This window comes from Prionailurus viverrinus, chromosome C2, assembly GCF_022837055.1.
Source record: "Prionailurus viverrinus isolate Anna chromosome C2, UM_Priviv_1.0, whole genome shotgun sequence".
NCBI classification, from domain to species: domain Eukaryota; kingdom Metazoa; phylum Chordata; class Mammalia; order Carnivora; family Felidae; genus Prionailurus; species Prionailurus viverrinus.
The window spans coordinates 142,016,553-142,030,787 of NC_062569.1; the positions used below are offsets into that span (position 1 = coordinate 142,016,553).

Below are 14,235 nucleotides of genomic sequence, written 5' to 3' on the forward strand. Positions count from 1 at the left end.
CAAGTTCTACACTGTCAGTGCAGAGCCTGAATGATGTGGGGCTCACTAACCATGAGATCATGACCTGAGCCGAATTCAAGAGTTGGAGGCTTAACCGACTGAGCCACCCAGGACCCCTAACCTGTTTATTTTTAAAATGCTACCCTGAGTTTAAATCAAATAAGTATCTGACAAAGTGTCGTTTTTCCTATGTTCGTGGACATTTATGTTGATTCCTAAACAAAGCTCTTCTCCACTCTACAGAGTGAAATGAGTAACCCAAAGTGGGCAACCTACGCTTCCGGAGGACAAAGACTTAGAAACGAATTCGTGTTTCATCACACCACGTGACATCGGGAAAATAATCTCGAAGTTTTCTCATGAACACGACCATGCAGGTCGATAGTCTTTCTTGTATGGAATGCGTTCATTTATACAACTGATTGGTTTGTACTCGTCCTTTACTCCAATTACTCGTTTCTCACATGGAGGCAGTGTTTTTCAGAACGGACAGGTCCAGGAGGGAAGCACTGGTCCCTTTCTCAAAAGCCACCTCTACCTCTACCTCTGTAGTTCAACGTCATGAACTAAACATATGACCTAAGTGGTGGTGCTTCCAATAAAATACCCCGATTTCTCATTGGTAAATGAACTCCTGGTAACCCAGAGTTTCATTCGGACCCAGGGGGCCTCACAAGTCTTTCCTTAAGAATCTTTAGCTCTCCTTAAACTGATTGCAAGGCTTCCTGTGTCGCACCCCAGCATATTTGATGCTTATCCCTCCTGTCCTGGCTTGCACTGGCTATTACTTTCTTTTGCTTCACCTCTCTGCCAGCAAGGGTTACCAGTGACCTCCGCTAAGACGAGTGAAGTCTTGGAAGGCTGGTGAGCTGTTGCCTCTTCCGTACTGCTCCTAGACGATATTAAGTCTGGTAACCACAGCCTCCTTGCTGAATTCCTGAACTAACTCCTTACAGTTTGGCACTTGAGCCACATCCAACAAGGCTGAAGACGATTTGTAAGAGTAAACGTAGCATAAGGTAGAACAATGCCGAATGAAAACAAAACAGAACAGAGGTCAACAGCAAAGAGCAGAAAAGTAAATGTGATCAAGTACTTGACATGATCTAATTACCATAATTGGGCAGAAAGTTCGATTTGCTTGGAAGCAAAGGGATTTAGGCTAATTTTGTTTTTATAGCCATAATAATTTCAACGATACAAACTCACATGCAACAGTTTTGTTCTGGTTAAAATTGTGTTTAAAGAGACGATGTTTTTACTGACCTGCAGGCTGAAAATCATACGACAAATTTGTGAAATATTTTGTTTCATTTTTTAATTTTAATTTTTATTTTTTTTTTAAATTTTTTTTTAACGTTTATTTATTTTTGAGACAGAGAGAGACAGAGCATGAACGGGGGAGGGGCAGAGAGAGAGGGAGACACAGAATCCGAAGCGGGATCCAGGCTCTGAGCTGTCAGCACAGAGCCCGATGCGGGGCTTGAACTCACGGACTGTGAGATCATGACCTGAGCCGAAGTCGGACGCTTAACCGACTGAGCCACCCAGGGGCCCCTTTAATTTTTATTTTTAAAAAAATTTTAATGTTTATTTATTTTTGAGAGAGAGAGACACAGAGGGAGAGAGGGACAGAGCACGAGTGGGGAGGGGCAGAGAGAGAAGGAGACACAGAATCCAAAGCACGCTCCGGGCTCTGAGCTGGCAGCACAGAGCCTGATCCGGGGCTCAGACCCATGGAACACAAGATCATGACCGGAGTCGAAGTTGGACACTTAACTGACTGAGCCACCCAGGCGCCCTATGAAATATTTTCTATGTCAACTACGTTAATATTTTTTAGGCTTCTTATTTTGCAATGATTTCAGTAGCTACAGGAATAGGACTTTGGGAGTCTGGATGAATGGGTGGGTAAAATGCCAAATAGACTCTTTAACGAGTGACTACTGGGAGTCAGTGGCAGGTGCTGCTGGGTCAGTGAATGATGTTTCCCATTTCCAACTTACAGCAAAGCCATCTTGGTCAGTGGTCGAATCAGAACTGTGAGTTTTCAAAACAGCTGAGGCAAGCAGGCAATTCTGTTATTTTGTGTGAAATTTTGAGAGCAGACTTCTCACCTACTTGGGGTTCAATCCACCCCACCAGGACGGGGGATGCTTGTTAGAGCCAATATTTTCTCTGAAGTGGATAAATGTAATTCATAAACCCGGAAGGATGAAAATTTGGTTTGATTTTAGCTCCACTACCTGAAAAATCATGAGGCATCAGAAAAGCCACGGAGTTTTCTCTGGCTGTGTCGATCCGTGATACACGGTCCCTCTCAGCGTCCAATAGTTGTCCACTGAATTTTAAGTTTCCTACCAGGGGAAGAGCAGACGTACTTTAGACCAAAGTTTACAAGGATGTGAGCGCTGGGGTTTGTTTTTGGGGATATAACTGCTGGGATGGACTGGGGTTGAATTCCATGATTTGAAAAGCTCTATGAAAACTTTATAGCTTCCGTTTTATGACAAAATGCAAGTGTGCAGATAGTCACTAAACCGTGTATGTGCCGATATCAATAAACTGTGCAGTTAATGGGAAAAATGAAAAGCAGAGACTTAATATGTTAGAGCTTAATTAACACACACACGCGCGCGTGCAGATTTCTTAGTTTTCCAATTTTGATGTGATATAATAACAAGGCCACCGAAAAGGGGACGCTTAAAAGCAGACAGTCATTATGTGACCTTCAAATAAATGTAATTTGACAAACCTCAGTTTTCTTTTATGCTTTGATGCATACGTTGTCTTCTTAGCAGCTTGTAGGCTAGAGGTGCTGAAGAATGACTTCTATTTTCAGTCCTACATGAAGTATTTGGAGTTGATTTGAAAGGTAGCTGTGTAGGTTTAATCTCTTTTAGCTTTTAAGACCAGTGACTTTTTTTTTTTTTTTTTTTTTTTTTTTGGTCATCAGAGAACATTGGCATTTGTAGGTTAATTTGATTCTCTCTAAAGTCATGGCTCTACCATAAACTTCGAATGAACAAATAACCTTATCTGAATCCAAATTAATACATTATTGCATGTCTATGGTTTATGGAAAATGTCAGTAAAAAATATTATGTTAAAACTGATTTTTATTAGTTGCTTCTTTATTTTTTTTAACCTCTTGGTAAATACCCAAGTTACAGGACAAGTAGATTAAGAATATGATGCGGGTATATTGCAAGTTATACTTGCAAAAATTTATTTCATATTAAAATTAAAATTTTCTATGAAAAATTAGTGACAGCTGCACATTCTAATAACTGGCAAAAATGTATTAGTGTCATTGAATATTAAAGCAGTGGCGGCATATTAACAATGGCAAAAAGCCTATTATGAATATTGACAACAACTGTATTTAAATAAATAATGTAAAACATATGCTACCTTTGGAGGTTATTTGGGGGATGTAATAAATTGTACCCTACTTCCCACTCAAATTCTTTACCGATTAAGAAATACAATAAATGAGCCAACATATGGAGAACAAAAATATCACCCTTATTACAGTTAAAACTGAAATTGGAGAATGTGTTCTGCATCTGGGAGGATGTGGGCTTCTGTGTACAGAGCTACAGAGAGTTATATGTAGCATTACTCACCTTGTCACGGGAGTGCTTGACTGGGCACTACCTATAAAAATAGAGCTGGCCCACAGAGAAGTAAAATAGAACATATGGGCAGCTGTGTCTCAAGAGAGAAAAGATGCTGGTTTTACTAGCCCGGGTTCTCTTTCCAAACTCCCCAGTTAGATAAGCTGTGTGGGGTTGAGTGTTGGGGGGGGGGATGGGAAGAGCTGGGGGGTCAACGATGGAACACTCTCCACACAGAAGGAGAGGCCATGTGTGAAGAAGGATTGCCTGTCCCTCCTCAAATGGTCTTTCTAATGAAGAGCTTCTCGTCCACCATGAAACAGCCTTGAGTATTTCTTGATAATAGGGTGCCGGAGGACAGGGGGAAGTTTATCTTAAGCAATTCCTGTTCTCATAGAATTCTCTCTAATTATGGAGAACACATGCACCCTCAAAGCAGTGAAACAATGAAACAAAACTGTTACTAGCTCCCATCTTTCAATATTTTTTCTGGAAGCTCAAGGGAATTTGGCTGCATCACATCAGATATGTTCCAGACCATCTTTACAGGTCAGCTAAGCTCAACATCAGTAAATGGTAGTCCTTTGTCCATGCTGAGTAGGGAGCTGCTGATGTGCCTGGGCTTTCGGGTTTAAGATTCTAAGATTATATCCATGCTGCTTTCCATTTGGTCTCCCACAGCAGGAGACATAGGGCGATTTGTCGTCATAGTCTTCCATTTTTTTTTTCCTGCAGACAGTAATGTTCCAAAGTGAAACACCGCAATACTTGGGTTGAGAGCTTCCTTTTTTTTAATGTTTATTTATTTATTTTGAGAGAGAGAGAGACAGAGTGTAGAGGAGACGCAGGAAGAGAGAGAGAGAATCCCAAGTAGGCTCCACACTGTCAGCACAGAGCCTGACCCAGGGCTTGATCTCATAAACCATGAGATCACGACCTGAGCCAAAATCAAAAGTGGGACACTTAACTGACTGAGCCACTCAGGTGCCCCAAGACACTTTTTTTTACACAACTAAGCTGAAATTATTAATACAATTTCTTGTGATGGAAATAGCAAAGCTCACTAAGTATTCTGTTGCTCCTCTGCAGTTCATGGCCCACTCGCAGCTCGGTGAGACCATGTGAGCTGAAATGAATTATGTCACTTCTGATCAGAGGGAAAGAAAAAATCCCCTGCATCATTCTCTAGTTTCTTTCTTCGCCTGCCATGGCAACTGAGGATAATGCAGTACCAAATATTAGAGGCTCTATTTGCTGGGAAACCTGAGTGATTGCTCAGTAGAGCTATCCAATGACTCACATGGGACATAGAGTATAAATGAGAAATGAACTTTTGTTAAGTCACTGAAATTCGGGGATTGTTTGTTAGCACAGCATATACTAGCCTATCTTGACGAATATAGTTATCCAGAGCTTTTGTGTGCAAAAAGAATCCAAGTTAGTTTATGTGTTTCACTGGAAGCACTGTTATATTATCAGAAGTGATTCAATGGTGGAATAGTGAAAAATTGCATAAATGTGAGATTAGAACAAGCTTTTAGGAGACAGGTAGAATTTGGGATAAGTCGAGAGAGCCTCGAAGGCATATGGAGCAGGGGACTTTGACCAAAGGTAGGAAGGGAGATGTTTGTTACACAGTAAAACTGGCTTGGCTGAAAGAGAGAGTTTAAATTCTAACGTTACACAAGATGAATTTGCATAGGTATGGTGAATCTAGAGTGAGAAGGCAGTCTGGGAATCCGTAGAATGTCTTTGAGGAAGATGAGGAGTGGACGTGGCAAGACAGAAGCAGTAGGCAATGGTTGAGGGAGGTGACGTTGGCAGTGATGCTGACAGCATGTAGATAAGATGATATTCCATCAAATTAGCTGGTGTCAGAAAAACTTGGCATGTGAGGGATACTTTACAACTACAACTACGCTGATTTTGATTTCCTGGAGCATTCAGTGATGGCAGACAGAGACAGAGACAGGGAGAAAGAAAGAGAAACAGAGAAACAAATCTGGTGTAAAGGCTAACAAAAGGGCTGAGAAAAGTATGATTTTGGAGGATTGGTAGTATCTGCAGAAATAGACGGTGGACAGAGGCACGGACATTAGGCAGAAGGTGACAGAATACATTTTGTTTGCAATAAGGGCAAGCCCATTGGACAGTTGTGTATGAAGAATGGTTGTCTACCAGAACTGAATTAGAAGTGAGAACAGGAGCTACAGATCTGGGATTAATGCTCAGTTGTAATCAATGGCCCAAGACAGCAATGATAGGAAGAGAGAGTCCTCCTGTAGAAGAGTCGGCCAAGGGCTGATGACTGAGACCTGTTCATAGTAGAAGAAGGATGACAAGTTCTTTTTTTTAATATTTTATTATTTATTTTAGACAGAGGGAGAGAGAGAGAGAGTATGAGCAGGGGAGGGGCAGAGAAAGAGGGAGACACAGAATCCAAAGGAGGCTCCAGGCTCTAGGCTGTCACCACAGAGCCCGATGCGGGGCTCGAACTCACGAACTATGAAACTTTGACCTGAGCCGAAGTGGGATGCTCAGTTGACTGAGCCACCCAGACACCCCAGAAGGATGAGTTCTTAAAGGACTACCTCAAGTATCTTTTGTGACCAGCACACCCACTTTTTACCATATGCATATTGCCATTTTTTTGTCGTTATTACAAATGCCTCTGAAACCATGTTTATGTTATTTTGTAATTTTATCCCACTTGACTCCATCCTATTCCCTTCCATAATAGCCCAATTGTACTCTTGTTTCTTGTACAGCTTTCCATTATTTTTGACTTAATTCATTTAATCAGAGAATATTGTCAAAAAATGTGGCATCTTTCTTCTTTGGCTGTGACAGATTGGCTTAATTCATCCTTTTTCTTCCATAAAACCAGTTCTGTTGGATTGACTTATACTTCTAAGTCTGCTTGATGCATCAATATGTAAGGTGTTACCCACAAAATGTAAAACTTTCTGAAAATCCATAGTTTTTAAAAATCTTTTCTTTTTTTTTTTTAATTTTTTTTTCAACGTTTTTTATTTATTTTTGGGACAGAGAGAGACAGAGCATGAACGGGGGAGGGGCAGAGAGAGAGGGAGACACAGCATCGGAAACAGGCTCCAGGCTCCGAGCCATCAGCCCAGAGCCTGACGCGGGGCTCGAACTCACGGACTGCGAGATCGTGACCTGGCTGAAGTCGGACGCTTAACCGACTGCGCCACCCAGGCGCCCCTAAAAATCTTTTCATGAGAGTTTACGGAGCCCTGAGTCAATGGGAACTTCACATAAATCTAGAAAGTTTATTTGTTTGCTGCGGTAATACATTTGTTATAATCCAGGGTTGGCGTTTTTAGAGAGTCCTGAAACTACAACAGCTAGGTGTTAGGATGTTTCCTGTGTTTATAAATAGAATGCCTTAACATGTGTTCTCTCTAGGTCTTCTCTGTTCCCTGGATTTATAAAAGAGGTTCTAAAGGCATTATTTCTGAAAATATTTTATGTGTATTTAGTCAGTCAATAAAACATTTATTGAATGCTTTCACGTGTTAGGTGTTCTGAGGAGCACAGGGAAAACGAAGATGAATCGGAAGGTTTACAAACTCAGAACAGAATGCGCCTTCTAGAAAGAAAAGCATACAAAGGAAGAGAAAAAATATAATATAGAGTGCTAGTGTGTGTATTACAGTATAGAGAAAGATAATGTATAGGAGGGGTGCACAGGGTGATGGCATGTGGTAATGAAGGTGGGGGAGCTCCCCTTGGCCCAGAGGGTGGGAGAGTAGGAGTTAGGTGACATGAGGACAGGGAACAGGAAGGGCATTCCAGGTAGAGGAGTAGCTGGTGCCCAAGCCAGGAGATGAGATGATGGTTCTTGGAGGATCTGTAAGCAGCTCGTAGCGTGGAGTGGTAAGAGGTGGGGCCGGAGAGACAAGCTAGGGCCACGTCCTGATAACCTTTCCTTTTCAGTTGTTTAGTCACAACTCTCTTTGCTTCCGGAGAGTTTTCAAGTGCCTTGAAGGGCTGTAAATACCAGACCGAGACAGGTGAAGCTTTTCCCAAGACGTTCTCCAGCCTCAGGAGAGCAACATGGCAAGACTTGCACTTTAGGAAGAAGACGCCGTCTTGATAGAAGAGAATGGATCAGAAGGAAAAAGGCAGAGGAGCCAGTTGGTAGGTTGCTGCAGTTGAGTGAACCTGAGAAACGCATCATGAGGTGGTGAATTAAAGCCGAGGCTTTGCCAACGGAAAGAGGTAGGAGATGTAACATCAGCACAGTCAACGCGGTTTGCTAATAAATATTTTCTCACCGAATGAGTTGTGACTAATTGGATGTGTGGGGTGAGGAGGAGGGAGAAGTCGAGGATGAATTACAGGTTTAGGCTTGGGAAACTAAGTGGGTGACAAGAAAAGTCATTGCTTGGATAATGAACACAGGCCTGCTGAGGTCTTTGTGTGCCTGGGAACGGTAATGTTGCCTGTGGAATAATCTTACCCATGCGGTAAACCCTCTGAGAGCAAGTCAGTGTCTCCCTTTTCTCCTGTAATTTTTTTCCAGCCCTAAGAACAGTACTGATCACACAGAGTGTGGTTATAATCCAATGAATCTGGCATATGTGTTATCCATCTAAGCAGAAGTGACAGGTCCTAACTGAGTATTAGTTGGGATTCGTTGGTTACATGCAACGGAGAGGGATTCTGACCGACAGGAACTAGGCAGGGAGAGAGCGAGTGCAGGGAGCCCCCAGAAGTGTGCCATAACACGAAGGATCTAGTCAGGAAGATGCACTGGAAACGGATGAACCACAACAACTTCCAGTCCCTTTGTCCCTTCGCTCAAGATTCAAATTCCAGAGTGCTCTGAATTATTGCCCACCTTAAGGAACATCTCCATTGCTTAAGTAGGAGAGGCTCGGGCCCCTGATTACAGTCCCACAAGAGGGACGGGGGTAATTCCTCAAACATTTGGAAATCACGGTGTTCTTTTTTTTTTTAATATATGAAATTTATTGTCAAATTGGTTTCCATACAACACCCAGTGCTCATCCCAAAAGATGCCCTCCTCGATACCCATCACCCACCCTCCCCTCCCTCCCACCCCCCATCCACCCTCAGTTTGTTCTCAGTTTTTAAGAGTCTCTTATGTTAGCCGGCCATATAATGACAGGGCTGATTCTAGTCTTTATGGTTTTTTGTTTCCAAAAAAAATTGTTTTTAGACGAAAACGAAGCTCGTGAAGGACGGGCATGAGCAATTCATTCTCCGGCTAAAAGGGACGTGGATCTTTTTCAGTTTAGCCACTCTCTTTGACAACAAGTTTCATCTCATCTTCAGTCTGTAGAAAGTAAAACGAACGTTTGGAAAATCAAATGCAAGCACTAAGTTATGGGACCCAATAGGAAATTCTTGGTCAAGAAGGAAATAGTATATAGAATATAATTGAGGAGAAAACTGAAGAGGTAGGGGTGGGGTGGGAAAGAAAACAAGCAAGGCAAGGAAGGGAGGAACACCCACAGAAGAAAAATCCAGCCTTATTTGGATAAACTTCGGAACAACATTCAAACCCAATCTCTAACCCTTGAGTGTCTGGAGGGAACACCCGCCACTAATTACAGGACGCAGATATGGAAGCCACTTCAGGGTTGTGGGGTCCGAACCAGCATCCTGATGGCGGCTTTTAAGATGTGGCTGGGGTTGTTTGTTTGGTGGCAGAAGAGAGTTTAAATTTGCTTCCATTGGCCTTGGTAGATGTTGATATTTCTTCCGTCTCTAATCTCATTCCAGAGCTAGGGAGGTACCTGTGCCAACTATGGCTTTGTTTGGTATGCCAGACAATCCCGGTGCTGCCATGGAATCACCGCGAAGGATGTTTATGGGAAAGTGGGAAACAGGACCCTGGGCCTATTGAAAGTTTTGCTTAGAGATCACTGTGACATTCCTAACCCCATCCCTTTTGTTGATAGAACTGCTTGCATGCTTGTATGGTTGACTCCGAAAGCCTTGGAAGCATTTTAAGTTGGTCTGTATTCGAAACCACAATTTTGGTGATGTTTCTGTTTTCTTTCATTTCTGGAAAATTCTTTTAGACAACAACAAATGTTCTTTCTCTGCAAACAAAGATGAGCTCCACCTTGAGAAAGCCCGAATTCCTTCGTAGGGTAAAAAGGAGACGGAACATCACTCGTGACATGTGAAAAGTACTTTTGAAAGCCTACTTAGCATTTTCTGAGAGAAACGTGGTCCTGTTGCTGTATTAGACATGGTATATAGACGGGCTGAATAAATATGCACGGTGAATGTTATAACTCACTCCAGCACTTTCCAGTTTTCTTTTCTTCCCCCCAAGCTACAGAAATGTCTTAGAAAATATATAATGAATACTTACCTGGCAGGGGAGATACCATGATCACGAAGGTGGTTTTCCCAGGGCGAGGCTTATCCATTGCACTCCAGATGTGCTGACCCCTGCGATTTCCCCAAATGTGGGAAACTCGACTGCATAATTTGTGGTAGTGGGGGACTGCGTTCACGCTTTCCCCTGAAAAAAAAAAAAGAAGAAAATATATAATGAATGATAGTTCATTTTTTTGCATTTATGCAAATTTTACTTTTTATGGATTTTTTTTTCCTTTTTTAAAAACATTTACTTATATATTTAGAGAGAGAGAGAGTGTAAGCAAGGAGGGGGCAGAGAGAGAGAGCAAGAGAGATTCTCCAGCAGGCTCCACACTGTCAGTGCAGAGCCTGACCCGGGCTTGATCCTACAACTGTGAGATCATGACCTCAGCTGAAATCAAGAGTCAGATACTTAACTGACTGAGCCACCCAGGTGCCCCTCCTTTCTTCAGATAAATTAAAAAAAAAAAAAAGATTATGGAACAGCAGATGGGAAGGGGTAAATCTTCAAAATTTGGAAATCAGAGAGCAGAACTGCCTAAGGAATAAATTTAAATTATTTTTAACTTGTCACCCCAGGGCGGGGAGAGGGGGAGAAACCCTGGCATATTCCTTCTGCTTCAGAAATGTTTCCCTGTCCTACTGCTAGAAGAATTATTAATACACTGTCAGGGATGATATTGAACACATTAAACATTGATTTGTGAGTTGGACTAGAGAACCTCTTACGTTCCAAAAATGAATATTTATGTTGCTCTTGTGGTAACGGATGTGATCCAGACTGCTTGGATCTGAATGCAAGCTCTCAACTATGGACTCAGCTACCATTTGTAAATTACAAACAAGTGGCCTTTTGTAGAGCTACAATTCTACATACTAGTTGATGCAGAACGTCCTGGAAATTTCACTTCCCCAGTTGCTTTTTCATTTGATTGTTCTGGAGAGAGTTAAGCGAGTGTGGCCATGTGTGTTTTTGTGTACACACATATATGTATGATGATATATGATGTATACCCACATGCAAGTATGTATACATATAAATACATATGTATACATAAATACATATAAATATGTATTTAATGCATTTTATGTATGTATCACTAGCAAAGAGTAGACAGCTCTGATGACGATTGGTTAATGGTCTTGAGGAAAAGTAGATTGATATTCTAATACTTTCCCACCCCATCTCTTGTGGAATATGGTAAAAGCGAGCTTAAACTACTTTCCACTATCTCTTTTGTCTAGCACAGTCTACCTTATAATTTTATTTTTTTTACTGTTTATTTATTTTTGAGAGAGAGACAGAGAGAGAACATGAGCAGGGGAGGGGCAGAGAGAGAGAGAGGGAGTCACAGAATTCAAATCAGGCTCCAGGCTCTGAGCTGCCAGCGCAGAATCCGATGCGGGGCTTGAACTCCCGAGCTGTGAGATCATGACCTGAGCTGAAGTCGACTTAACTGACTGAGGCACCCTGGTGCCCCAACACAGTCTATTTTTTTTATAGTACAGGTGAGACAAGAAGGTAGGTAGAGATTGAACGGAATCCAAGATAGATCCTTATTTGTCTTGTAAGCTCTTTTTCAGTCTATGAGGGAGGGTACGATTGAAGTGAATGTTGAGATATTGTCCCATAAATGGCAATAAAGAGAGCTTCTGATATAGAATATGGAGGGGCATATTGGTGATGAAAACCTGGTAATTCTTGGTAAGAATTTTTCCCATAACTCCCTTAGTGATGTCTACCTTCCTTTCAGGTTATCATTTATTGAGGGTGCAGAAACATGTGTGAAACTTGGGAGAAATCCCTTGAACTAATTAGTCCAGACTACGGTTGGCAACAAAATTGTGAGACTATATGTTCATGTTGGGGATTATTTCAAGAGAGGTTTGAAATGGAAGTTGCTGGACCTGAAGCCATTTTGAGCTATCTACCAAAACAAAAAAAAATGTATTCCCCGAGAAATGCCCACAAAATTGCACTGCATTCATGATTATATTTCCAGATCAGTTTTCATGGATAGGAGGTGTCCTTGATTCTATAATATAAGAATAAATTCCCAACTACAAGAAATGTTCAAGTCTAGCTGTGTTCCGGTATGCAATCAGTTGACTTTGCATGATTCTCTCTCCCTTGCACCACTCCCGCCCCCCGGAGTGGGAGAAGGAATCATAATAAGTTATCACAAGAAACTTTTAATATTTGGCCTTGTTTTCAGAATTTACATTTCCTGTATTGCTGTGTCTTATTTTGGGTAGGGTAATACCAATAGGATTCCTTTGGAGTCTGAGAAGATTACGCCAAAAATGTTCACCGCCTTTACACCAAATTTTCAGTGGTACTTATATCGGAACTATTTAAAACCCTCTACATCCTTCCCATGAGTTGATCATCTATTCATGCCACGGTGAGAACTTCATTAACATACGGCAACACATCTAGAAAGAGAGCGGCAAGGTCAAGTTGAAGTCATGGATCATGTCAGAGAGCCCCAAATTCTAAACAAAAGCAGCTTACCTTAGAATGCTCTTCAGTTAGTGATGATTGCTTTGGCTTTCTCAGTAGCCTCATTGGTAATCTGCCATTAGAAAGCTTTCAATAAGTGCATTTAAAAAAAAAATCTGCCCTTCTGAAAGATGAGTAAGAATTTCAGTGATGTAAGCATTAGATACAGATAGTCGTTAAAGTCAAAGTTTTTCAGAAAGTCTCACATCATCATTATATTTAATGCTAGCGCCACTTTGTCCAATATAGCAGCCGTTAGCCACATGTGATTGAACACTTGAAATGTGGCTAGTGAGAAAAAGAACTGAATTTTCAATTTGATTTCATTTTAACTTCTTTAAATAGAAACTGAATAGAAAATGTATCATTGATAGTTTTATGTTGCCTGTTTGTGAAGATGGTAACTTTTGGGGGATATATTGGGTTAAGTAAAGTATTTTATTAATAATAATGTTACCCGTGGCTTTATACTTTCTTGTTAATGTGACTACCTATGAAAAAAATAAAAATTCCTTTGTGGCTTGCATGATATTTCTATTGGACTGGCCAGTTTGGCCTTGAACTTGGTAGGGCTCAAAGATGTCTGAATTACTTCAGTGCGTAATCTCTCCTCGTTTCCTCCCATAAAATGATACTTACGTATCTGGATTTTTTTCATTGATTTACTAACTGGTTCAGGACGAAACGGCTCATTCTTCCGCGTGATTTCCCAGTTCCTTGGAGAGTGTCTTGTCTTTTCTGAGTGTTATTATCAAACAGTCAAATTCACCTGGTCTTCCTTGGCTCCCTTAATCCTCCAGGCTCACTGATGCCAACAGCCATGAGCCTGGCGTTACAAATATTTTTGGCTTCTATTTTAGATGCGGTAATGCCTGAAGGATCTCTCCATTCTGTCTGCTTCAGTCCTGCTAGTATGTTGGCTGCTCCAGATGTCTGAACTTGGTCTTAAACCTCCGCTCTCGCTCCTTGTCACATCCCAGATGCACTTGTTAATCCCGGTCGAAATTACTTCCCATGGTTTTCCTCAGAATGCTGCTTCCTATGGAGTGTCCTGCCAATTTCACACCCCGACTCTTGGGGCTCAGAACAGTGCCAGGCCGGAGGCAGAGGCATTGTTGCTGTTTTCCACCATGCTAAGCACTGGATGCAGCGCTGTACAGGATGACCTGGCTTTTGACCTCCCGTGACCCGCAGTCTAGTGGGAGAGGCACAAAACAAACACTTGTGGTTTTTGTGCCGGGCTGCTGGAACCCGCCTTGCCTGCAAGCACAGAGAGGGGAAGTGCCTGATAAGTTTGTTTTCCTTAGAACCAGCTCTTAGCCAATGGCTGGTGCACGATGGAATATAGACACTCTGTCCCCCAAGGAGGACAACTGTGGGGTGAGACCTACCAGGGGTGCAGGGTGCCTAAACTGAAGTTACACTCTGTGGGGCTTTGTTACTATCCCACTCTTTTTGCCCTCTTTCCATTTCTGGCCCTGAATCCTTACTCCTTTACTTACATGCTAAATATTTGACTTACATCGTTCTCTCAAATATCCTCATCTCAGTATTTGCTTCTGGGGAATCCAACCCGATGCCAGCATTTGTAGGTTCTTGAAGTGGTTCTGGGAAGCTGCCTCTCAAACTGAGAGTCAAGAATTGGGTCTCACAATGGCCAGATGGCAACAGAGTTCCTATTGTTTGTGATCAGTGAAGGGGTGATGACCTCTGGCTTGCGTAGCT

General features: G+C 41.9%; 1 non-coding gene across 1 annotated transcript; it reads left to right on the plus strand.

Annotated features, from left to right (window-relative positions):
• The first annotated feature begins 9,988 nt into the window (after positions 1 to 9,988).
• On the plus strand, positions 9,989 to 10,152 carry LOC125175889 (U1 spliceosomal RNA). Its single transcript, XR_007156048.1, has one exon. It is a non-coding gene; the product is annotated as a U1 spliceosomal RNA (small nuclear RNA).
• Positions 10,153 to 14,235: the final 4,083 nt, after the last annotated feature.